The sequence below is a fragment of the Marmota monax genome, unplaced genomic scaffold (assembly GCF_021218885.2).
Source record: "Marmota monax isolate L192 unplaced genomic scaffold, Marmota_monax_Labrador192_F-V1.1 WCK01_AAM20220418_F8-fsc00060, whole genome shotgun sequence".
Classification (NCBI taxonomy): Eukaryota; Metazoa; Chordata; class Mammalia; order Rodentia; family Sciuridae; genus Marmota; species Marmota monax.
This window is the reverse complement of record NW_026692826.1, coordinates 8,931,448-8,957,365: the sequence shown is the minus strand read 5'-3', so window position 1 is coordinate 8,957,365 and position 25,918 is coordinate 8,931,448. Positions and strand designations below refer to the sequence as shown.

At 53.0% G+C, this 25,918-nt stretch overlaps 1 long non-coding RNA gene across 1 annotated transcript in view; it reads left to right on the top strand.

Annotated features, from left to right (window-relative positions):
- LOC131424331 (uncharacterized) overlaps positions 1–24,947 on the top strand; it is a 32,839-nt gene extending 7,892 nt beyond the window's left edge. The window contains exons 2-3 of the long non-coding RNA XR_009227123.1: positions 9,331–9,545; positions 23,913–24,947. This is a non-coding gene — a long non-coding RNA (uncharacterized LOC131424331). The remainder of the gene's footprint in view (positions 1–9,330; positions 9,546–23,912) is intronic.
- The last annotated feature ends 971 nt before the right edge of the window (positions 24,948–25,918 follow it).

Below are 25,918 nucleotides of genomic sequence, written 5' to 3'. Positions count from 1 at the left end.
ATCCCATGTTTTCTTCCCAGCTCTTTGTTTTGACTCTGGTGTTCAGCTGAGTTGATTTTGGCGTGGTGTAAGGGTTCAGATTCTTGCCTTACGTGTGGATAGCCACCATCTATTGAAGAAACGATCTTTTCTTGTTCATAGGTGTCAACCTCAATCACCATCAGAGGGATGGTAAACACCGAATAATGATATTCATTTGGGAATAGCAGAGCATTGCAATGTGGTACGCGTACCATGGTGACTGATGAATGTAGTCAAAGAGGTTGAGGCCAGAGGGGAGTTTCTTTCTTTTAAAAAAATTTAAAAATATTTTTGTGGTATTGAGGATTGAACCCAGAGGTTGCTCTACCACTGAGTTACATCCCCAGGTTTTTCCCCCACGCCTTTTATTGGTGCATTATAGTCGTAGGAGATGATGGAATTTGTTGTACATATTAATACATGCACACAAAGTAACGATGTATTGAGCCAATATCTGCCCCCAGCTCTTCCCTCCTCCCTCCTCCTCACCCCTATCTCTTCCCTCTACTGATCTCCTTGGATTCTCATGAGTCCCCCCCCTTTCTCTGCCATTCCCTCTCTAACTTTTCCATATCAGAGAAAGCATGACCCTTGGCCTTCTGAGTTCCACTTATTTTGTTTAACGTATGGTCTCTAGTTCCATCCACTTTCCTGCAAAAGACATAATTTCATTCTTCTTTATGGGTGAGTAAAACCCCATTGGGTATAGACACATTTTTTTTTCATCCATTCGTCCATGGATGGACGCCAGGCTGGTTCCATAGTTTGGCTGTTGGGAATCGTGCCTCAGCCCTTTTTATTTTTATTTATTTTTATATTTTTGAGATAGGTCATTACTAAGTTCCTAAGCCCAGCCTCCCCAGCTGCTGGGGTCACAGGTGTGTGCACTTGTGCTTGGCCAGGAAAAGTTTTTAAAAACCCAGAAAGATTTCTGCCAACCTCTTGGAGACAGCTCACTGGTGGTGGAGGCCAGAGCAGGACGTGGCTTCAGCTCAGGGTGGAGGTGCCCCCATGAGACCTTCTGCGAGAGCATCCTGTCTGAACTGCCGCAGCCCTGGAGAAGTTGCTCTTGTAGGAATCTGTGCACAGGGCAGGTGTGGTGCATGTGGAGCAAGAAGGCTTCTCTGTGGGACTCAGGAAGTCCCTGAAACAGCGCTGACCCCGCAGGCCGACCCGAGCCCTCCCCTTGCTAACTCCTGGCCCCGGGCGCGTCTGGTCTGACGAGAACCTTTCTGTCTGGTGCCAGCAACTCCCATTTCGTCATTCTCGATGCAGTGACGTCTGCGCTGAGTTCTGCGGCTTGGTGAATAGTCAGATTGAGAGCCAGCGGCCTCTGACCTCCCACCCCTTCTCCTTCAGACTGTCTGGGCCTCGGTGTCCTTTGGTTTTGTTTTTGTTTTCAATACTGTTTTTCGAGACAGAGTCTCACTATGTCGCCCGGGCTGGTCTTGAGCTCCAGGTCCTCCTACCCCAGCCTCCAGGGTGCTGGAACTACAGGTGCGCGGTCATGTCCGGCTTTGTTTGGGCCACTTGAATTTGGAGATCACTTTGTCATCCTAACAACTCAGTCTTTCAATCCACGCATATGGGATGACTTTCCATTTTCCCGGGTCTTTATTTCTTTCAGTAATGTTTTGTTGTTGTTGTTGTTTTTACTGAAGATTAAACCTCGAGGCTCTCAACCACTGAGCTGCATCCCCAGCCCTTTGATTTTGAGACAGGGTCTCACTGAGTTCCTCAGAGCCTGGCTAAGTTGCTGAGGCTGGCTTTGAACTCGCAATCCTCCTGCCTCAGCTTCCTGAGTCACTGGGATTACAGGCATGTGCCACCATACCCAGATTTGTCATTTCTAGGGTACAAATCTGTCGTCATCTTACTAAAATTATTCCTTGGTATTTTGCTGGTTTGGTTACTCCTACAAATGGAATCATCATGATTGCCTTTCTGAATTTTTCATGGGTAGTGTATGGAAGCATGAATGTTTTTTGTGTGTTGATCTTGTGCCCTAAAACTTGGCTGCGTTTGTTTAGTAGCACTGGAGGACTTTGTGTATGAATTTTAAGAAGATTTTAGAGGACCATGTAATCTTCAATAGAGAGAGATTCGCTGCTTCCTTTCCAGTTTGTGTGCTTCTATTTCCTCCTTCCTGCCTGAGTGTTCTGGCGGGAGCCCCCATGCAGTGTTAGGCAGCGGGGGGGAGAGTGGGCACCCTCCTGGTATTCCCTGTCTTAGGGGCCAAGTTTTCCATCTTCTAGTTATTTCTTAAAAACCTGATGCTTTTCTAACTGGGCACCCTTCACAAGGTGTTTGAAACTTGCTCCACCCAGGTTTCTTCATCTTTGAAACAACTTTTTAATTTAGCAATGAAAAAAGACTGGATTTAACAATAGTCTTTTCTCTCACCCTGACTTTCGGTACTCACAGTGCTGGGGTCAGTCCGGCCTCCATCTCCGAGTGGGCTGCGCCGGAGGCCGGCCCGCAGAGCTGCTCGCCAGACCTTGTGCATGAGCCCCAACAGAGGCCCAGTAGTAGCTTCAGCTGGGTCAGACTCTAAACACCCCAGAACCAACAAGTGCCACGATAGGAGAGCCACACCCTGAGGAGACATGATGTTTCCCCTCTACATTCCTGTTTCTCTGATCTTTCAAACATGTCTGTTTTAGTGAACGTTTAGACAGTTGTGCTTTAGTGATCCATGCCTTCCGGATTTCTTTGGCGCAAAGCTGCAGTGTTAGAACATGCTGGATCTTTCATTGCCTGGCTCTTATCACATAGTCTGCCTGGAACTGGGCCCATGAGGGGCATTCCTGAGGACAGGTCATTGCTCCAGCTGCCCTGGACTTGGCACATCTGTTTAGGATTCCTCTGTTACTATCCTTCTAGGGCAGGCAATGCTGAGGGGCAGCGGGACTTTCAGGGGACTCTACAGTCCTGAAACTGCCTGGAAGGGTCCCCCTAGAATACGCTAGAGAGAAAGACTTCATTCACTCTGAGCCAGGCCCAACCAAGGAGGCAAAAGATGGTCACGACCCTCCAGAGACAAGCAAGCCTCAGGCTGCCTGCAGCCCTTCGCCCCCCGTGCTGTGGGCACCCGTGGGAAGCCCAGCAGACACTGCACCGGGACAGGAGCTTGCCCACCCCACAACTCACAGAGGCAGATGCTGGTAACCCTTTTTACTCATGAAGAAATAGGCTCAGAGAGGTGAATGATTTTCCTGAGGTCACAGATCCTTACAAGGCAGAACAGCATTCAGTTCTGGGGTCTCAGGGCAAGATCCACACCAATTCCCAGCACCAGGGACCAGCAACCAAGGTCTGAGGGCCCAACGCAGCCCACCCCGTCTCTCTGTGAAGTTTCACTGGATCACAGCCATGCCCACTCTGTTCTGCAAGGTGTGTCCACTTCTGTATATGTGCAGATGAAACAGACCGCGGGGTCCAAAAGCCCAGGACTCACAACCTGCCCTTACACAGAGCCCGGCCGACACCTGCCCTGGACAGGAGGCCTTCCCTCCCTCCTGAGCGTTTCCCTCACCTGCCTTGTCTCCAGGGAAATCCTCTCCTGCATGATCCCAGGGCCGACAGGTTTCGGCTCACGTGGTCACCGTCACCAACATGCAAGCTGCCTCTGTGGCCTTGCTCCTCTGCCCGGGGCCCTTGTTGCCTGCCTGTCAACACTGGCCCTTGACTTGAGTGCAGCCCGGCTGGCCCTGGCCTGCACCCACACCTGGCCAGCACACCCACACCTGGCCAGCACACCCACACCTGGCCAGCACACCCACACCTGGCCAGCACACCCACGCCTGGCGCCTCCGAACCAGCTGTCTGCAAGTCCTCAACAGCCGCTGAGCAGCGTCAGCCTGGAGCTCCTCGGCTGCGCCCCTGCTGGGTGGGCATGATGGCTGCTCAGACCCAGAGGGGAGAGGGGCCTCCTGCACCTCAGACAGAGCATTGATCCCCAGGATACATAAAGAACTCAAAAACTGAACTCCAAAACCCAGATAACCCAATCAACAAATGGGCCAAGGAACTGAACAGACACTTCACAGAAGAAATATGATCATCAACAGATACTTGAGAAAATGTTCCACCTCACTAGCAGTTAGAGAAATGAAAATTAAGACCACACTCAGAATTCGTCCCATTCCAATCAGAATGGCAATTATCAAGAACACAAATAACAATAAGTGTTGGAGAGGACGTGGGGAAAAAAGTCTCACTCACACATTGCTGGTGGGACTGCAAATTGGTGCAACCACTCTGGAGAGCAGTATGAGATGCCTCAGAAAACGTGGAATGGAACCACCATTTGACCCAGCTATCCCATTCCTCAGTATATACCCAAAGGACTTAAAATCAGCCTACTACCGTGATCCAGCCACATCAATGTTTATAGCAACTTCAGTCACAATAGCCAAGCTGTGGAACAAACCTAGGTGCCTTCAACAGATGAATGATAAAGAAAATGTGGTACATATGCACATGGAACATTACTCAGCCACAAAGAAGAATAAAATGTTGGCATTTGCTGGTAAATGGATGGAACTGGAGGCTATCATGCTAAGTGAAATAAGCCAGTCCCCCAAAAAACAAAGGCCGAATGTTCTCTCTGACATGTGGATGCTGACTCACAATAGGTGGGGTGGGGAGCCGGGGGAGAGTGGAGGTTCACTGGATTGGGAGGGGAGGAATAGGGGGAGAAGGGAGGGAGATTGGAATGGGAAATACATAACTTTCATGTGTTCATATATGAAAACAGAATGGGAAGTTATACTGCATTTATGTATGATATGTCAAAATCCACTCTACTGTCATGTATAACCGAAAAGAACAAATAAAGACAATTTTTTTTTTTAAAAAAAGCATGTATTGAAGAAGCGAAGATGGCGGAGTGAGGGGCGTTCTGGGCCAGGGGCGGGCAGGCCCCCCGGGAAGCCTTCTGCATCTGATGCACCATGCGAGAATCCTTGTCACACAGGATGAACACTTCAGGTGCTTTTATATCCGTCTCAAAACAAATTCTGACCTCAAGATGTGGCAGGTATTTCTGGTTGTCTTCTGAGCGGGTAGTCCTCTTCTTTGATCCAGCCACTTTCCATACTGAAATATGGATGCCTTTCCACATATCACCTCCATGGCTGGGACTGGACAAGACTGCTTTTCTTTGGTTCCACCTTTCAGATTTAACACAGAAAGAAGCCCTTCGGGTGCAGTTATCCCGCTGACTTCCCCAGGGAGAAAAAAAGCAACTGATGGGTCTTCTGCAATTTGCTTAATTATCAAAAAATTATTTTGCAAACTGAAGGCTGATGTTTAATTTGAAACAGGTGCTTAGGTTGTGGTATTTGTGCATTCTTAGCCTTTTGCTCCAAACAAGAAGGCTAATAAATGGCAAGTATGGATGACTTCAGGATTTCTTAAAAATGTCTCCAGTTTCGGCCATTATTATGATAAGCACATTTGTGACTGCAGCAGTAAATTCCAAATATTTGTTGTAATTTGAAAAGCAAGAGATTTTAAAAAGTTACATTTATCTCTAAATCCTGGTTCATCTTGGGACATAGATTTACTGGACAGAAATGAGGGTCCAGTTTTGCAGTTAACCCTTTGATGTGATAAAGAAGCATAAAGACATCAAGATGGATTTCATATCTGATATACCTAAAGAGATTCTGTACAAATACGTACTTTTAATGTGTAAATCCACATTTTTGGATGAAAGGAGTGATTTTTCTCCTGGAAACAGAACCCTTTGTTGACTTTTTCAAGTCTCAGAACATTTGCTTTTTTAAAATTTTTTCATTCTTCTCCAGAAGGACCAGAATGTGTAGCAGCTAACCCCGTGAGTGCACGCTCACATTTAGTTAAAAGAACGGTAAAAGCCAACAACCAGTTTGAGTCCGTGCTGGAACCCGTTCCCGTCCTGAGATGAGAGGCTGCTGTATTACAGTCTCGTTCATCCTGCTCTGTGGAGTCCGACAGCACAGTAGAGTTAGTGTTCTGTGTGGCCAAAACTGGAAGAAGAATAGTGCGAGCAGTTTTTTAGTTAAGAAGGTGCGATGGACCCTATGGTATGACCTGCCTCCAACTTTGGACATAGAGGAGTAGCGGGAAAAAAATGAGAAGTTTCCATATAATTAAGAAAAAGAAACAATAATGTCTTATGTAGCACCACTTGAGTTTTTTGGAATTTGACATTACATAGTTCCATTTTTTATGAAGTCACAGTAACTCTTTTCCTTCAACCCAGATGGGTACTTGGATTTATTTTTCGAGGTGGTAGGTGTAATGTAAACTGAAAAGGCTGGGACTCAGGTAAATGTTCCCAGTTGGAACTGGACTCTCTCATCACCAAGTGGGTCTGGCTCAGAACCAATGTCTCCAATCCTCTGGGTGATTCTTTGTAGATTTAGAAGAAATTCAGGATCTGAAAAAAAAAAACCCAAATAAGAAAAATAGTTCCAATAAGAAATGGATTTTGTGTTTTGTTCATTATAGATTGAGAAGAAATTCAGAGTTTGGAAAAAAAAAAAACTAAAAGAAATACGGCCCTTCCTATTTGCCCTTTACCAGCTGTGTGATGAAGGTAGGAGGGAAACTCTTCCTGCTGCCAACAGTAAGGACCACTGAGTGCTGCCACGCCTCTCCCAGAAGCACCGGCACTTTCTAATGACTCTCAGCGGAGAAAGAGTTCTAAACTCACTAGATGACACTAAGAACAGGGGGCACTACTAGATCACCTCGGTTTTCAGGAGTGGTGGCTGAGGGTGTGAGGATGCTGGGAACACAGGCCGATTGGCCCCAAATTGAGAGTGACAGAAATTGACAACAATGGGACCCTGCCACCCTGTGTCCCTGCAGTGTCCTAGGAGGTGCTTGACTGTATCCTACAGGAGGACAGTGCCACCCTGTGTCCCTGCAGAGTCCTAGGAGGTGCTGGGACTGTATCTGCACAGGAGGACAGTGCCACCCTGTGTCCCTGCAGTGTCCTAGGAGGTGCTGGGACTGTGTCTGCACAGGAGGACAGTGCCACCCTGTGTCCCTGCAGTGTCCTAGGAGGTGGTAGACTGTGTCTGCACAGGAGGACAGTGCCACCCTGTGTCCCTGAAGTGTCCTAGGAGGTGGTGGACTGTGTCTGCACAGGAGGACAGTGCCACCCTGTGTCCCTGCAGTGTCCTAGGAGGTGCTGGGACTGTGTCTGCACAGGAGGACAGTGCCACCCTGTGTCCCTGCAATGTCCTAGGAGGTGCTGGACTGTGTCTGCACAGGAGGACAGTGCCACCTGTGTCCCTGCAGTGTCCTAGGAGGTGGTGGGACTGTATCTGCACAGGAGGACAGTGCCACCCTGTGTCCCTGCAGTGTCCTAGGAGGTGGTGGACTGTGTCTGCACAGGAGGACAGTGCCACCCTGTGTCCCTGCAGTGTCCTAGGAGGTGGTGGGACTGTATCTGCACAGGAGGACAGTGCCACCCTGTGTCCCTGCAGTGTCCTAGGAGGTGGTGGACTGTGTCTGCACAGGAGGACAGTGCCACCCTGTGTCCCTGCAGTGTCCTAGGAGGTGGTGGACTGTATCTGCACAGGAGGACAGTGCCACCCTGTGTCCCTGCAATGTCCTAGGAGGTGCTGGACTGTGTCTGCACAGGAGGACAGTGTCACCCTGTGTCCCTGCAGTGTCCTAGGAAGTGGTAGACTGTGTCTGCACAGGAGGACATTGCTACCCTGTGTCCCTGCAGTGTCCTAGGAGGTGGTGGACTGTGTCTGCACAGGAGGACAGTGCCACCCTGTGTCCCTGCAGAGTCCTAGGAGGTGCTGGACTGTGTCTGCACAGGAGGACAGTGCCACCCTGTGTCCCTGCAGTGTCCTAGGAGGTGCTGGACTGTGTCTGCACAGGAGGACAGTGCCACCCTGTGTCCCTGCAATGTCCTAGGAGGTGCTGGACTGTGTCTGCACAGGAGGACAGTGTCACCCTGTGTCCCTGCAGTGTCCTAGGAGGTGCTGGACTGTGTCTGCACAGGAGGACATTGCTACCCTGTGTCCCTGCAGTGTCCTAGGAGGTGGTGGACTGTGTCTGCACAGGAGGACAGTGCCACCCTGTGTCCCTGCAGAGTCCTAGGAGGTGGTAGACTGTGTCTGCACAGGAGGACATTGCTACCCTATGTCCCTGCAGTGTCCTAGGAGGTGGTGGACTGTGTCTGCACAGGAGGACAGTGCCACCCTGTGTCCCTGCAGTGTCCTAGGAGGTGGTGGGACTGTATTTGCACAGGAGGACCGTGCCACCCTGTGTCCCTGCAGTGTCCTAGGAGGTGGTGGACTGTGTCTGCACAGGAGGACAGTGCCACCCTGTGTCCCTGCAGAGTCCTAGGAGGTGCTGGACTGTGTCTGCACAGGAGGACAGTGCCACCCTGTGTCCCTGCAGTGTCCTAGGAGGTGCTGGACTGTACCTGCACAGGAGGACAGTGCCACCCTATGTCCCTGCAGTGTCCTAGGAGGTGCTGGACTGTGTCTGCACAGGAGGACAGTGTCACCCTGTGTCCCTGCAGTGTCCTAGGAGGTGGTAGACTGTGTCTGCACAGGAGGACATTGCTACCCTGTGTCCCTGCAGTGTCCTAGGAGGTGGTGGACTGTGTCTGCACAGGAGGACAGTGCCACCCTGTGTCCCTGCAGAGTCCTAGGAGGTGCTGGACTGTGTCTGCACAGGAGGACAGTGCCACCCTGTGTCCCTGCAGTGTCCTAGGAGGTGCTGGACTGTACCTGCACAGGAGGACAGTGCCACCCTATGTCCCTGCAGTGTCCTAGGAGGTGCTGGGATTATGTTTCTACTATTGAGCATGGTTTTGCCCAGGGTAGCAGGTAATTTTTTCTGGGTCCCTGAGCTACTAAGTGATAGCAGATGGTTTTATATCACATCCCTCAGCCCCGAATGCTAATCCTAAATCCACTGATGGAAAAGCCAAATAAAAAGGACTGGGGTTAAGATGGGAAAACCTCACTGTTTTTATGGCTGGAAGGAGAAGTCAAGGGGAGACTCATGGTCCAAGCTCAGGTCTTGGCACTTCCCTAAGCCAGTTAGATCTGCATAGAGGAAGGTTTTTTGCTCCTGCGACACAGGCTGCCTGACTGCCCACCCGTGGGGCTCATCTGGTCATCCCTGGGCCTTGCTGATCCACACCTGGTAGGCATGTTGGTCTGCTGTCCTCCCAGCCATGGTCTTCTGAGACAGGAAGGTGTTCTTGGAAGAAAATATGGACTGTGGGAGGGTGAGGAGTTGGAGAGAACTGGTGAGCCAGGTCAGCCCATAATTCTGTTGCAGGGTCCAGCAACTCTGCTAATCCAGAGCAACTGGGATTCCCCAAGGCCTCCCCGCACCCTCCTGACCTGGATCCAGACCCAGGGGCTGGACACAACATTTCTGAGATGACTGACAAGGGCCCTCTGGAGCCCAGCACCCCCACTGCTCTCAGAGTCTGCACGTCTGGACCACCACGGAACTCCTGGGCCCACCAGAAACCATCCAGACGGATGTTGGTGAGTGTCACTGCTCATTTCTCTTTGGCCAGGACAGGGCCTGAGGATGTGGGGCCTGGGCAGGTCCTCAGGCAGGAGCCCTGCTCTCCTCGGGAGCTCTGGGAGGATGGTTGCAGGCAGACTTTTCTGAATGTGAATCATAATGATGAGCAGAGAATGGCCTGCAGCTCTCCAACCCCACACCTGCATACACCTGAGCGCTGGGTGGAGACACCTGGTCATTTGGGGCAGTTTCCCTTAGTGGCCGCCTGTAGGTTCCATCCAGGGTGAACTCACCTGGAGCCCCTGCTGCCCTGACCTCCTCCCTAGGTGACCCCACTCAGAACCAGGCAGAGGTAGGGTGTGTGCTGGGTGGGCTGGGGTGCCTGGGAAGTCAGCCACCAGTGCAGGGTTCACCTGCAAGTGAGATGCAGCTAGAAAGCAGACAGCCCCGTGCCCCTTGCCTGGAGGACTGCTGTCTGGAATGGGGGGCTGTTGTAGTCTTTCCTGATGCTCCTCAAACCAGGCACCCTCTGAATTGTCCAGGGCAAGGGTCAGAGTTCAGAGGTGGAAGCAGAACTCTCAATTAAGTGGTTCATTGAGACCCTTGGTGTCTGCAGAAAGAGCTTGCCAGAGTACCCCAGATGGAAGGCAGTGCAGCACGGGGAATCTTGCCTTTGGCCCGTTTTGGATCGTCCATTTTGAGTGGGTCGAATATACTGGGAATTCAAAACATCTCAAAGTAACCACGCAGTTCTGTGCAGACCCTGAAATCACCCCACCTCCCACCCTACCCTGATGCTCAGAGGCTTCCTTCCCTATAGAGGATTCAGGAGGGAGAAACCCTGGAGTTGTAATTTGGAGATGTGACCACCAGATGGCAGTGGTGCATAAGCCACAGGCTCTGGGCCCCAGGGTCCAGGACAGGGATGCCCTTGGTAAGCCTGCTGTGGGGAGGGCTGGACCAGGGTCTGTACATGCATGGACAGACTTCACCCTGAATTGATCAGCAGGCTGACACTTGGAGAGCTAAGTCATTTAGTCAAAGTCAGTCAGCTCATCAGGAGTGGCAGGATGCAGACAGACGTGGCCCATGCTTATAGGAAGGCTTGGGGTGTACCCCAAGGATGCAGAAGGACAGTGCTAGACCAGCGGTCGCCATGCCTTTTCCACTCCTGCACCCAACAGGAGTTCTCATCCTGGTCTTTAAATGTCAGAAGCACTGGCCTCTACCCCACACTTTCTGTAGTAGATCTCTAGATGTCTAACTTGCTCTTCTGCCTCCCAGCCCTGTACCTTAGGGCTTCAGTCTGCTGTCTGTGGAAATGTAGTATAGAAACCTTCCTCTCCAAGCCTTCTGTTCAACAGCATGCCCATTAGCTGATGTTCCAGTGATCTCAGAGGTAGGGAAGTCGCCTCTGCTCCTTTGGAGCTATTTTTAGATTAAGCCAAGTCAAAGGTAGAGTTCTGTCATTTGAACAAGTTTTCAACATATATTAACCTTTTCTAAAGTTCATTTTAAACATAAATTCGATTGGAAGGTTCCTTCAAAACTCTTCCTGTTTAACTGGCATGGGAAAACATTTCTAGCATGTTTGCCCTCAACTTTAGACTCAGAACAGCCTGGCTATTCATTTCTGTTATCTTTCACCGGCTTGCTACTCTCTCTGGGATCATTATACAGTAAAACCAGGGTCACATGAACACAAGCTTCGTGACACCACCAGATGATCAGATAACCAAGGCTGCAGCCCACGGAGGGGCAGGTAACCTATACGGGATGGATGGATACACCGTACAAAAGAGGATGGGACAGAATGGGATGGCCTGAGATTTCCTCATGCTCATTCCTCACTAGAACAGCAAACAATTTAAAACTTTTAAGTTGTTAATTTCTGGAATTTTCCATGTAATGTTTTCAGACTGTCATCGACTGCATGTACCTGGAAGCCATAGAAACAAAAACTGCCAGTAAGTGGGCTCTGCTGCAGCTAGGTGTCAGCCACAGGGCAGAACCTCCCGCTTCCTGCCACCCCCACTTCATCCCCAGGAAAGGCCTGGAGGGAGAGGATCCATCATGCTGATGCCCCGCCTCCCACCCGCTTACCCGCACCAGGCACTTGCAATGTCCTCCAGGACCGGTGGGCTCTTGGTCAGGGTTGCACCCGCCCTAGGCCAAGGGGTCTGGGCTGTGGCCAACTTGTCACTGCTATGTGCCTCATCTGACTTCCAGGTGCCCATCTCACCTGCGGATGCCCGGGCTAACCTCCAGGTCCCCTGTCTGACCTCAACGGGCCAGCCCAGACAATGGGAAGATGTGCCAACCCTAGTCTGCCAATCCTAGTAGGGGTCTCTGCCACAGCACTTTCTGCAGCCCTGTTCTGGGGGAAAATGGAAGGGTGCTGTCTGCTGGTGGAGGTACCAAGACGTAGGGCTCCCCCGAGATTTGCTTTTAGGAAAGTCCGGGCTCTGTGTGGGACTGTAAGGGCAGTGAGGCCTGGCATCTATGGACCCACTATCTTGTCTGATTGCCCTTGGGAAAGACTGCGGTCCCAGGGAGGACAGAGCCAAAAAGGGGTGGCACATCCACCTGTGGATGGGGCCCGTGTCCATGTGTGGCCAGGCCTGCTGGCCCTCGGTGTCCCTGGAGGAACGGTCAGTCTCCTTGTACAAGGTTATTCTGAGGCCTCGCAGAGATGCCAACCACATGGGAAGACCTGGGGGGCCTGCAGCCAGCACCAGGGAGGGGGGAGGGAAGCGATGGGTTTGTGACTGTTGAAGACGGAATCTCTCCTGGGCTCTCCCCTCTCAGCCGCATTAAGTCTGCACCTGAACCGTTTGCTGAGCCTTGCCTGCATCAAACCCACCCCACTGTTGGCCTTCCGCTGCTTGCAGGGCCATAAATGTCCTCTATTGGCCACAGCCTATTTTCTTTTGTCATCTTCCATGAAAAACAATTCCTTAAAAGGGAGATGGCTGGGATTTCTGCAAGACCAGCTTCATCTCAAATTTCTCTCCTGTAAGGAGCAGGGAAATTAGGCCCCCCTCGCTGGGCAGGAGCTGACAGTGTGACTTATTTTAGTAAGTCCAGACTGTTCCTTACCGAAATGTTATACATCTTCCTCCTGGCGCCAGAACAGGAGAGCAGCTGGGGCAGGAAGTGAGAATAGCCACTGACAGTGGCCTCCAGACGCCAGCACCTCCCAGCTCTGATCTCTTGCATTCCCCAGGCTAATCTCCTGCACCTCCAGCCTGATCTCCTGCACCTCCCGCCTGATTTCCTGCACCTCCAGCCCTGATCTCCTGCACCTCCCAGGCTGATCTCCTTCACCTCCCAGTCCTGATCTCCTGTATCTCCAGCCCTGATCTCCTGCACCTCCCATCTCTAATCTCCTGCACCTCCCAGCCCTGATCTCCTGCACCTCCAGCTCTGATCTCCTGCACCTCCCAGGCTGATCTCCTGCACCTCCCAGCCCTGATCTCCTGCACCTCCCAGCCCTAATCTCCTGCACCTCCCATCCCTGATCTCCTGCACCTCCAGCTCTGATCTCCTGCACCTCCCAGGCTGATCTCCTGCACCTCCCAGCCCTGATCTCCTGCACCTCCCAGCCCTAATCTCCTGCACCTCCCATCCCTGATCTCCTGCACCTCCAGCTCTGATCTCCTGCACCTCCCAGGCTGATCTCCTGCACCTCCCAGCCCTGATCTCCTGCACCTCCCAGCCCTAATCTCCTGCACCTCCCAGCCTGATCTCCTGCACCTCCAGCTCTGATCTCCTGCACCTCCCAGCCTGATCTCCTGCACCTCCAGCTCTGATCTCCTGCACCTCCCAGCCTGATCTCCTGCACCTCCTGCTCTGATCTCCTACACCTCCAGCCCTGATCTCCTGCACCTCCAGCCCTGATCTCCTGCACCTCCCAGTCCTGATCTCCTGCACCTCCCAGCCCTGATCTCCTGCACCTCCCAGGCTGATCTCCTGCACCTCCTGCTCTGATCTCCTACACCTCCAGCCCTGATCTCCTGCACCTCCCATCCCTGATCTCCTGCACCTCCCATCCCTGATCTCCTGCACCTCTCATCCCTGATCTCCTGCACCTCCCAGCCCTGATCTCCTGCACCTCCCAGGCTGATCTCCTGCACCTCCTGCTCTGATCTCCTACACCTCCAGCCCTGATCTCCTGCACCTCCAGCCCTGATCTCCTGCACCTCCCAGTCCTGATCTCCTGCACCTCCCAGCCCTGATCTCCTGCACCTCCCAGGCTGATCTCCTGCACCTCCTGCTCTGATCTCCTACACCTCCAGCCCTGATCTCCTGCACCTCCCATCCCTGATCTCCTGCACCTCCCATCCCTGATCTCCTGCACCTCTCATCCCTGATCTCCTGCACCTCCCAGCCCTGATCTCCTGCACCTCCCAGCCCTGATCTCCTGCACCTCCCAGGCTGATCTCCTGCACCTCCCAGGCTGATCTCCTGCACCTCCAGCCCTGATCTCCTGCACCTCTCATCCCTGATCTCCTGCACCTCTCATCCCTGATCTCCTGCACCTCCCAGCCCTGATCTCCTGCACCTCCCAGCCCTGATCTCCTGCACCTCCCAGGCTGATCTCCTGCACCTCCAGCCCTGATCTCCTGCACCTCCAGCCCTGATCTCCTGCACCTCCCAGGCTGATCTCCTGCACCTCCAGCTCTGATCTCCTGCACCTCCAGCCCTGATCTCCTGCACCTCCTGCTCTGATCTCCTTTACCTCCCAGGCTGATCTCCTGCACCTCCAGCCCTGATCTCCTGCACCTCCCAGCCTGATCTCCTTTACCTCCCAGGCTGATCTCCTGCACCTCCAGCTCTGATCTCCTGCACCTCCCAGGCTGATCTCCTTCACCTCCAGCCCTGATCTCCTGCACCTCCAGCCCTGATCTCCTGCACCTCCCAGCCTGATCTCCTTCACCTCCAGCTCTGATCTCCTGCACCTCCCAGGCTGATCTCCTTCACCTCTAGCCCTGATCTCCTTCACCTCCAGCCCTGATCTCCTGCACCTCCAGCCCTGATCTCCTGCACCTCTCATCCCTGATCTCCTGCACCTCCCAGCCCTGATCTCCTGCACCTCCAGCCCTGATCTCCTGCACCTCCCATCCCTGATCTCCTACACCTCCCAGGCTGATCTCCTGCACCTCCAGCCCTGATCTCCTGCACCTCCCATCCCTGATCTCCTGCACCTCCCATCCCTGATCTCCTGCACCTCCCAGGCTGATCTCCTGCAGCCAGCCCTGATCTCCTGCACCTCCCAGGCTGATCTCCTGCACCTCCAGCCCTGATCTCCTGCACCTCCCAGGCTGATCTCCTGCATCTCCATCCCTGATCTCCTACACCTCCCAGGCTGATCTCCTGCACCTCCCATCCCTGAGCTCCTGCACCTCTCATCCCTGATCTCCTGCACTTCCAGCCCTGATCTCCTGCACCTCCCAGGCTGATCTCCTGCACCTCCAGCCCTGATCTCCTGCACCTCCCAGGCTGATCTCCTACACCTCCCAGGCTGATCTCCTGCACCTCCCATCCCTGAGCTCCTGCACCTCTCATCCCTGATCTCCTGCACTTCCAGCCCTGATCTCCTGCACCTCCCAGGCTGATCTCCTGCACCTCCAGCCCTGATCTCCTGCACCTCCCAGGCTGATCTCCTACACCTCCCAGGCTGATCTCCTGCACCTCCCAGACTGATCTCCTGCACCTCCTGCTCTGATCTCCTGCACCTCCAGCCCTGATCTCCTGCACCTCCCAGGCTGATCTCCTGCACTTCCTGCTCTGATCTCCTGCACCTCCCATCCCTGATCTCCTGCACCTCCCAGACTGATCTCCTGCAGCCAGCCCTGGAGCTCTCCATGCTATAGGACCACTCACAGCCCTCCTGAGAGCAAGGACCCTGAGCCCCGGAGAGGCATGGTCTAGCTCACTGAGCAACTTATTGCAGAAGTAGTGTCTTAAGGGTCCATGCCACTCTGCCTCCCAGCCAAGGGGCAGATGGGTTCTGCCTGAGGAGTGATGGGTCACGTAGGGTTCCCCACCCAGGGCCCTGGCAGGGCCTGTCCCTGTGTCTCCAGGGTCATAAATGTGTAAAAATTGACAAGTAGTGTTTTTGTCTTTGAGAGATTTTTGCACATATATATTTTAAAGTTTTATTCCCTTCAGAAATTTACTGTCAGGAATTGTATAAGTCCCATTGCACAAAACCTGGCCCCTTGACACCCTGCTTTCAATGCTGCCCTTGCACTGCGATCGCAGCCTACAGGAGTAGCTGGGGCTCAAGAGGAGACACTGCATTACTGTCACCTTCACTCATGGTGCAGGGGCCCCTGCCCTGTGCGCCCATCGGGTGAGCAGGCCCCTGCAGAGAGCAGGCACCCCAGGGCAGGGGCAGGATGCCCTTGGCTCCCCCAGTAGTTGGTGGACTTGAATTTGCTTGTGAGAAGAATATGCAGTCTAATTGCTGGCACACAAAACAAGTTGGAATCAGAGCAAAAACATTTTTAAACTAAGATAAAATAGTTTTAAAAGATTGCTTATTTTTATCACACACTTTAAAATATGTGCGTCTGTAGTAAACAAAGTATATTAGTACAGGAGTGGTGCATATATAAACAGAAAATCAATGATTTGGCTGGATTTTTTTTTTTAATCCAATAGGGATGCATCATTGAAAGTCTGGAAAGTACAGCTCTAGAGAATTGTATTTCCATATCATTGCCAAGCATCGGAGATGGGGCCTGGCCCGATAAAGTAGCCACCTGGCCCCTCTTGCCTGCTCTATTCCCAAACACTCGTGATGTCTAGGTAAGGGAGCCCTGATCTGAACCCACTTGGAGCACAGGCTCTGTTTTACCAGCAGAGAGCCCTGGGCCAGGGGCCACAGGCCACGGGGACATGCATCACTCACACTTAGTGAGAACTATCCCCACCCCCTCTCCTACCAGCTGCCCACATAGAGATGAAAGATTGCAAGAAGGAAAGACAAGGGACCTCAAGAAGTCATTGAGTTTGAACCCCGTGGGATTTGGTCTGAAAGTGCAGGATAGAGTCCCTGGCTGGGGTGCGGCTGGGGTGCAGCTGGGGTAAGTGGCACCAAGTGAAAACAGCTGAGAAAGGGGAGGGGCCCGTGGGCTCTCTGTGGCTTTCCTTTGGGTCTGCCCTGCGCCCCAGACGTTGGGCGAGCCTTGCTGTGACTTTCTATCTTGTTACCTCTGGGAGCACACAAAAAGCTCTGGAAATGCCCGCCAGGGCTCCACCTTCCAGGCACACGGCTGCTTCCGGAGCAGCACAGCGAGCCCCTGTGCACCAGCTGGAGCTGGAGAAGGCTGTCCCACCCTCCTTCCTGGGATTTCTGGAGCTCGGAGGAACGTGTCTTTAATCAGGAAACTCCAGAGGTCGCGGCCAGAGAGGCTTAGAGAACACGGAGCTCCATTTCGGACAGGAGGCACATCAGGGGGCCACCTGGGCTTGAGCGAGGGGTGTGGTGAGACTGGCATGTCCTGGCCGGGCTCAGCCTTGTGGGTGGCAGGTGAGGTCTTCAGCTCCCTCCGCCGTCTCCGCACAGAATCCTGTTTCTGGGTTACGTGTATTGCTTGGAGTAACGTCATGTGTTGCCCCACGTGTGCTGACCAGCGCTCTCCACCTCGCAGCCCCATTTGCCAAATGAGCTCCCTGGGCGGGTCCTGGCCCGAGGCAGGCGTGGAGGGTATGCGCACCTGCACTGCATGTGGTTATTACAGAATCTCCTCATTACGGAGTTGGCCCCATTCTGTCCTTAGAAGCTGTAAATAACTTCACTTCCTGTCTTTTTAAGTTGCAAATGTCATTTGGAACAAGAGACAAAATTTATTGCTCTCAGGCGAGGCCGCTTTGATAAAGTTCTGCACAAGTGCAGCAGGGGAGCTTTGGCTTAGCTGCAGAAATGGCACTACACAAGGGGACCTCACCTGGGGATGGCACATTGCACAGTGCAGGGAACACATGACCCTGGAGGTGCTGGGGTGCCCTCTGGAACCAGCCAGCTTCCAGCCCCAGACCTGCCCAGCCCCGTGTCACAGCACTGAGCCATCTCTGGAGTGGGACTCCATGGGGGTGTAAGGTTTGGGAAGGTGGTGTTTATCTTTTATTATAAAAGGAAAAGTAACTGCAAAGAAAAGGAACACTTCTCACCCAGAAAGGTGCCAGGACACAAAATCCCTGGTGTTTTGGCCTCAGTTCTGTGCCCACCGCCCCAGAGACTAGAGGGGAGGAAACAAGCAATTCTCCTAGAAACAGAAAGGTCTAGAAGCCCTACAAATTTGACTAGAACCCAAACTTCGACTTTGTTTTTAAGAGCGTTTGATGGAGCTAGAGGCCAATATTAGCCACACATCATCCAGAAGGGAATGCCGAGCCCCGGGGGTGACCGCCAGCCCCTCTCAGCCCCGAGTGTCAATTTTGTTTGGCTGCCTCTACACCACAGCCTCCTTCCCTAGAGGAGACCCTGACTTCCGATGGCACCCCTCGGAGGTGGCTCCGGTGATGAGGATGGCCACACGCCCACATGTGTGACTCGCCCGCCTTCGGTCAGTACCTGCTGTGTGTGGCGGGTGGAACACCCCGCGCCTGGGCCCTCTTTCTCCCTCACAGGCAGGTGTGCATCGACTCGCGGGCACGCAGGCTTCGACCTCAGCATGGGCGCCACCCCACCACGAGCACGCGGCAGGTCACACACCCAGGACACTTCCTCCCAGCCCACCTCCTGCTGGACAGACAGACCCTTCCCCGGCTGGTGCCCGTCCCCCAGCACCCTGGAAAGCCCCAGCACTGGAGAACAGGGTGGGTGTGAAGGGATTAGGGATGCGCCCCTCTGTCCTGGCCAGAGGAAGCAGGAAGCATGAGTGGGCGCTGGAGTCATGGCTGTCAGGACAATGGCCCCCAGGGTGGGGTGGCATCCGCTGGCTGGGAGCCCGGGTGAGAGTCGCGGCAGAGGCCTGCTCGGCTCCTGCCTCCCCAGGCGTGGAAGCTGTTCTGGGGAGTCAGGCGACATGGCTCGCTGGGCGTCCCTCATGTGGCCACCATGGACGCCCACCCTCCTGCGGCTCCGCTCCTGTGCGTGACCCCTGCCTCCCCGTGTTCATTTTTAATTCTCCGGTTCTTGGAGTCAACTTCTGAGGCTGCACCAGACGGTTGTACCTTACTTGCAGTGTTACGATGCATCTGATTTAAAATGTTATTTTTATCTTTAGTTCTTTTACAAACTCCAGCTGTCCCACGTCCCACCCCTACGTCTGCTGGTGCCACAGCTGGCCAGTGTGGCCCCTTGGCTGCTCACTGCTGTCCAGAGGCCCAGACAGGGCGGGTAAAGTCTGGGGCTCCCGGGGAAGCCCCAGCCCCTGTTCACCGCACTGGCCCACTCACCCCCAGAAGAAATAGTTATTATTTTAGTGGCTTTTTTCTAGTAATTTTCCTAGATATTCTTGAATATTATTTCTTCAAAAAAACTCCAAAATCTTTTTGTCCAGAATAACCCCTTTTACAATTTTTTTTGATGCATTTATTAAAAAAATTGATTTGATAGAATGAATTTCTTTTAATGTGGGCTCTTCATGTAATGAAGTATCTCCCCGTTTACTAAACCTGTCCTGTCCCCCAGGGAATTCATGGGGCCTCTGCAGGCCGGGCCCTCCTTGCCTTGTTCTTGTTTAGCATTTCCCTAAATATTTATGTGGGAGCTGGGGCTGGGCTCAGTGGTAGAGCGCTTGCCAAGTACGTGTGAGGCACTGGGTTCCCTCCTCAGCACCACATAAAAAATAAATTAGAAAAGTAAAGTCATTATGTGCAACTACAACTAAAAATATTTTCTTTAAAAAATGTATGTGTGTAATTCAAATAGCAAAGGTGATTTTTTTCTTAGCATGTTTTTAAACATTAAAAATGGTCTCTTGTTGGGCGTGATGGCAGCTGGACCTCCAGCTACTCAGGAAGCTGAGGGAGGAGGGTCGCTGAGTCCAGAGGTCTGGGATCACCTGGGCAGATAGGAGACCGGGAGGAGAAGGAGGAGAACAGGGTCCTGCGGGCTTCCCAGCCCCTCCCCTGAGCAGGTGCACAACAGGGGCATGATGCTTGGCCAGCAAGGCTGGCTGTGTGTCCAGCCCACTGGGTTCTGCAGCAGTCCTCACATTTGTAGTGAGAACAGGACCTCGGGTGATACTGCACCCCTCAACACATGGGAATCCTGCAGGCGCCCACTCCTTCCCTTCCCGGGACCCGGTGCTGCGGCACTTGGGGTGGCATCTAATGAGAGGACTGAAGTGGGGCACCTGGGTTTGCCTACCATCCTCTGTCTTCACGCCTACCCCCCCTGCGTCCTGCTCTCTCTGCCCAACCCCAGCCACAGTGTGGCACCACAGTGTGGCACCTGACCACGGCCTCCTGACCACAGACCTCCAATCCTCTTCTCCCAGGGGCTTCCCTACCCAGGAGGGTCTGTCTCTCTGGTACCTATCTGTCTTGCTGCAGGCTTTGCTGGGGTCTGAGTGTCCCCCCAAAATACATGTTGAAATTTCAGCCCATTGTGGGGAATGACATGGGTGATGTTTGGAGGTCGGTCCTTTTAAATAAGGCCATAAAGGCAGGCCCCCATCCTGAGCTGTGGCTTCAGAGGAACAGCAGAGAGCTGAGCTGAGCTGGGGTCTTCTGTGCTATGCGATGTCCTGAGCCACCTCGGGACTCACAGGGAGTCCCTCAACAAAAAGTGTCTTTCCAGATGCAGAACCTCCCAGCCATGAGCAGTAAACCTCTCTGCCTCATAGGTCAGGCTGTGGTACTCAGCTACAGCAGCACAGCAGCGAGGGAGGGGGCTTGCCTCTCTTGCTCTGCGCCCCTGCACCTGCCCTTGCCTACAGCACCAGAGTTACAGGACTCTGTAAGAACTTGCTAGACATCTGTCGAGGGGGAAAGAGTGAAACTTGGAAACGGCCTTACCTATTGGAACACCGGGGATGCCTTACAATCACCAAAATCCGTATTTTCAAGCATTTTTAAAGACAGGGAAATTGTTTCTTTGGCAGCGTGAGATTTATGCGAGTCAAGAGTAATATATAAGTACAGGGAAAGCACTGGAAAGAGAGACACCAGCAGTCACCCCAGGCGGAGAGTAGAACTTATGTGAAGTTAGTTCAAAATGGACATGTATCAGCTTCATACCTGGGAAAACAGGTTTTATTTTAATTAACTTTGCATATCTTAAGCTGAGTCTCTTCTGAAAAAAATCTCTGTGAGGAATAGGGAAAATGGAAGCAAAACCAGGTTGGAAATAGAATTTCATCTAAATAATGATTTAGGCGCTCTGAAGAGGAGAACAGAGAGGTCGTGCAGCATCGTTGCGATGGCCATTCACCTGTGAGGGCGAGGGTGGCCTTGGCTCCAGGACAGCCACATTGAAGCCATCTGCAAAGCAAAACCACGCATGCTATCAGCCACACAGAAATTTGAAATATACAAAACCCGATTTGTCGTGTGGCTACATGGCTGTATCGTAAAGTACTAGAGGTGGCAGGTAGGCAGCCTGAGCTCCCACCTGGGTCAGCTCGGTCGGAGGGGGGCTGTGGAGAGGCCGAGGGAGCCAGCTTTGATTTCTTTCAAGCTGTGGGGTGGATGTGTAGGGTCATGTTATGATTCTTAGTATGTTCATGGGTGTCTGTAATGCTGTATAACAAAATTCCAAAATTTATAACCAACTTAGTAAAAAAATTAAGCAGGAAAGGAACTCTGCACTGGCTCCACGCAGGCCTTTTGTCCACAGGAGCGACACATTCTCCCCAGTCATCTGTTCCAGTTCTCAGGCTCCCTCCTTTGGCTTTCCTTATGAGTAGTTCACTCTCTGATAGAGATTTTTTAGTAAGAGATTTGACGTAGCACGAGAAGCGACAAGTTGCTGTGTGTAGCCACTTAGCATTTGCTGTGCCTGGGATGTCACCAGAACTGCCAGGCTTCGTCCAGCCCTGAGGCACCAGGACCTGGATTCACGTAGGCAATGCCCAGCCCACAGATGGGCCCACAGTGAGCGTGCAGGGGCTGTCCCTGCAGAGTGGGGCCACACTGCACGCGGAGCCATTCCAAGGGAACAAAGCCAGTGCCTCCCTCTGTGCCACTGCAGGAAGTGGGGAGGGAGCGCCAGCCCCAGGCGGTGGACGGTCTTGGTTCTCAACGTGGGGACCAGCTTCAGCTGTGGGCCAGGGTCCTCCGTGTGTGGACTCCTCCTCCTGATGGGCCAGCTCCGGGGGCTTTTGTTGGGTTGCTGGGGGAAAGCGCTTACTGCTCAGGCACAGGAGCGGGCATCCGTGACACAGCACACTGGGCACTGGCAGGTGGAGGCCGGCCTGGAGCAGAGCAGGTGTGGCTCGCTCTAGCCAGAAAGCCCCGCCTCCCTTCGCACTCCCAAACCCCCTTTCCTGGTCTCCCACCAATGTGCCTGTAAGGTGTCAGGACAGGCCAACATGTCGAGAGGTCGAGAGGCAGGCAGTGCCAGAGGAGACACGGGCAAAGAAGACCCACCGCAGGGCTCCCTGCAGCCCAAGAGACCCATCAACCCGCCGCCCATGTGCATCTCACGGCCTCAGAGCACGTGGGCGTGCTCACATCCCCACAGTCAGGGACGCGCAGCCACACACTCAGGTGCTCACACACACACTTGGGCACACACACACAGTCAGGCACTCAGCCTTCATCTGCTTTTGTGCACACTTATCCACATACATGTGTTTAAACACATTTGTACACTCACACTGTTGGACCACGATGCAAAGAAAAGACCCCTGACTCCGATTTAAATCAAATTAAAGCAAGCTTAGATTGTGTACACACGAGAGAGCTGGCCAGCGGCTGCCTACCAGGAGGTCAGCAGCTGATCTGATCACAGGGAAGTTTTCACAGCCCAAAGGTTACAGAACGGGGGTGTCTTGGGAGCCCACAGCTGTCAGGGCTCTGGCACGGGTAAGGCAAGGGCAGATGAGGTTTGTGATCTGCGTGGCTTAACATCTCAAGGTAGGGAGCAGACTCGGATTCCGTCTCAGACTTAACGAGGAGCAGCTGGGATTTCAGGGAGGGCGGTTATCTGGTCAGGAGGAGCCGGGCAACAGCAGGAATCCCAAGCAAGTTTTTAAAACATCAAATCATGATCAGACCAAATAGAAATCAGTATTTTACAGTAAAACAGAGATGAACGTTTCATGACTCAGTAACGAGATGGCTCCCAATCTTACGCTGGAGTTAGGCTGGGTTCACCAACACACTCACAAGCCACACTCGGGGCACAGGCTTGCCCCCTGTGCACACTGGCACTCACACTCACATTCACATACACTCACTCATTCAAGTCACACAGCTTTGCACACTCCCACACATAAACACACTTGTGATTCACACACACACACACACATGTTCTTTCACACACACTCAGACTTGCACATATGACTACCCAGGAACAAATGGAAAAAGTTGATTTTCACACCACAAGGTTAAGAACTGATGCTGCGTTTATAGAGGTGAATTTTTTTTTTTTGGTGTTTTGTTTTTGTTTTTTAGGTACCAGGTACTGAACCCAGGGTGCTTTACCACTGAGTTACATCCCCAGACCTTCTTAATTCTTTATTTTGGGACAGGCTCTCACTAAGTTGCTGAGGTTGGCCCGGAATTTGTGATCCTCGTGCCTCAGCCTCCCAGAGGTTAAGAGCTCAGCCAAGGAGGTGGTCCAGGATCCCAGGGTCCTGTGGCTGATGAAAACTCCAGCAGTCCTGATGCTGGCACCAGCTGCTGGGTGGCTCATCGTGCTGGTGAAAGAAGCCACCAAGGTTGGCCTTCGGGCCACAGCTGTGCACCATGCCTGTGCTCTGTCCTAGTCTAAAAGGCCTAATAGAATCTGGTCACTTGGGACCTTGAGGTCTTGATGCAGCGTGAAGAAGCCAGACACACAAGCCCCAGTACGCAGAGACAAGGTCCAAACAGCCACATCACGAGGCAGAGGTGGGGGGCAGGGGCCCAGAGGTCAGCTCTAGTCCTGGACATCCACACAGCTCCAGCCCAGGGCCGCACTGGGGTCCTGACAATGTGTGGACGGGACAAGTTGCCGAGTGTTCTCATCACAGAGTGGACCATGAAACAGCAGGGGAGGCTGGCCGGGCCGGGGGACCGCGCTCACGGCAGGGACAGAGGCGATGGCTTCGCTGGCGCACACTGATCCAGACTCGCCTACATCAACTACGCACAGCCGCCAGTCAAACCCCAAAGAGGCTTTGAAAGGAATAAGTGATGACACTTCCGTTTTAAGTCATGGAGACCGTGTTGAGAGCGGTTTCAAATGTTCTGTTCTTGAGGATTTTTCTGTAACACAGGATGCAGAGTGTGACCCCCGGGGGCGAGCAAGGCTTCAGAGCAGCAGGTTCTGAGCTCACACATCTCACCCAATCCTCCCAGCAACTGTGGTGGGTGTGGCCGAGAGACCACCAGTGACCTCCAGGAAGCCTCGGCGCAGGACTGGAATGGAACTCCAGCTCCTTGGTGAGACTCCTTGGTGCTTCCTCCCGGTGAGAGCGAGATCTACTGTCAGGGGAGCCCCCCCGAGGTGGGGACGGGAGGACTGAGGAGCCCTGGGGGCCCTGGGCATAGAGATACCGAAACAAGCCGACAGGCTGCACTTTAACCAGCAGGGGCCTTAGGATTTCTAGAAGCTTCTCTGGGCCTTTCTCCTCTCTATGAGCTAAGCCAGAATGCACGGTAGCTCTGATTTCCTGTGCATCGCCCTGTAGGACATCCCCAGGCCTTCTCCTGAGAGGGGGAGTGGGAATCCCGTGAGACTCATGCCCACTGCACTGTTCTGTGATCACCACCGTGAAATGGACCACACCTGGAGCTGGGGGCTCCACCCGGGAGGACAGATTGAGTGTCCACATTGATAAAACAGGCCCTGCTGATGTGGCTTAAAGGTCACCCGCAGCACATAGATATCTCGTAGTCTCGTGTGAAGCAAGAACTAATGTTACTTTAAGAATTAGGATTAAATTGCAAATATCCAGAACACAAATTCTGTATGTAAAATACACATCAGATTTATACTCACAAGCTGATCTGGCATGAATTCCGATGGTTTTGGTGTCGTTATTTTTTAAAAAGCTCATTTGCAGGTGGCCAATGCTAATTATTGTGAGAGAAAACTTGGTTTTGCTTTAGTAAAGAACCAACTCAAACTAAAGTGGAATTTTAAAGAGCTTGAGGAGAATAAATCAGTGTCAGTTTGTCTTATTTCATAACAGTCACCATGGAAGCAGATCACTGACCTGCTTCCTCCCTACCTGAGTGGACACAGGCCCCTCCCTGGTGTCCTGTCTCCTGGGTCAGGGAGTCCTGGCAGCCGGCTGCGAAGCCTTCCACGGAAGCAGAGTTCCTCTGCAGACTCAGAGCTTGTGCTCTTGGCCTGGAAGCTCCAGAGGGCTCGGCTCCTGCTTCCTGGGGCTCCTCGCCTGGCTCAGCGGTGTGTCGGCAGGCGCTGCAGTGCAGAGGGAGTGGCCACCCTCGGGCAGGCCGCAGCGGGCCTCCCCTTCCTTCCAGGACCGCCTTAGCTGACACCCCCGTGCTCACCAAGGTCCTTTCTGTACCAAGCTGCAGAATCAGGAAAGAGCCGTCTTGCTTGTCCTCAGCCCATGTCCCCAATCCATGCCAGCTTCTAGACATGGAGGTCGGTCATTCCACCCCAGCCACAGGGACATCCTGCAGGGCTGGGGGCGCCCCTCCTGCCCTGGCCTGGGCCCCACCTGCCCTCCTCTGCAGGGCCACATGAAGGGACCACCGCGCTGAGCTTTATTTACGGCTGCCGTTTTCCTGACCTGCACCGCCCTGCTCTCGGCTTGCTTGTTGTGGGAGACGGAAAGTCACAGACATGCCAAGAGGAAAAAGAAACAAAGCCCCCAGTGGTGTCCTGTATAGCTGCAGCGCTCACAAGCAGAGCAATAAGGGGGAGATAAATCAGCAACTCCATATAAGGTGTTACAAATAATGGGAATAAAGTGGCCATAGAGATTAATTTCCTTATCTGAAGACTCTACTTTTAAAAATAAAGAGAGACCTGACCCGATAGAGTGGTGCCCCAAGCGTACCTCGGGCATCTTGAGAGAGGTTTGGGAGGTTTCTGTACAAATGTCACTTTCTTTATGCTCATACACAGCCGTGATTTTCCCAACAGCCTGGTGAACACACTACAAAAGCAATTTTTTGGAAACTGGGAAAAATACCCACTGCACACACAGGCACTGCTGGCAGGCAGAAGGCTCCGCCTCTTCCCGACCTGGGCACTCCTCCTGCAGAAAGAGGCCGTCCCCTTCTGGCCCTTTGGGTCTGGGGCCAC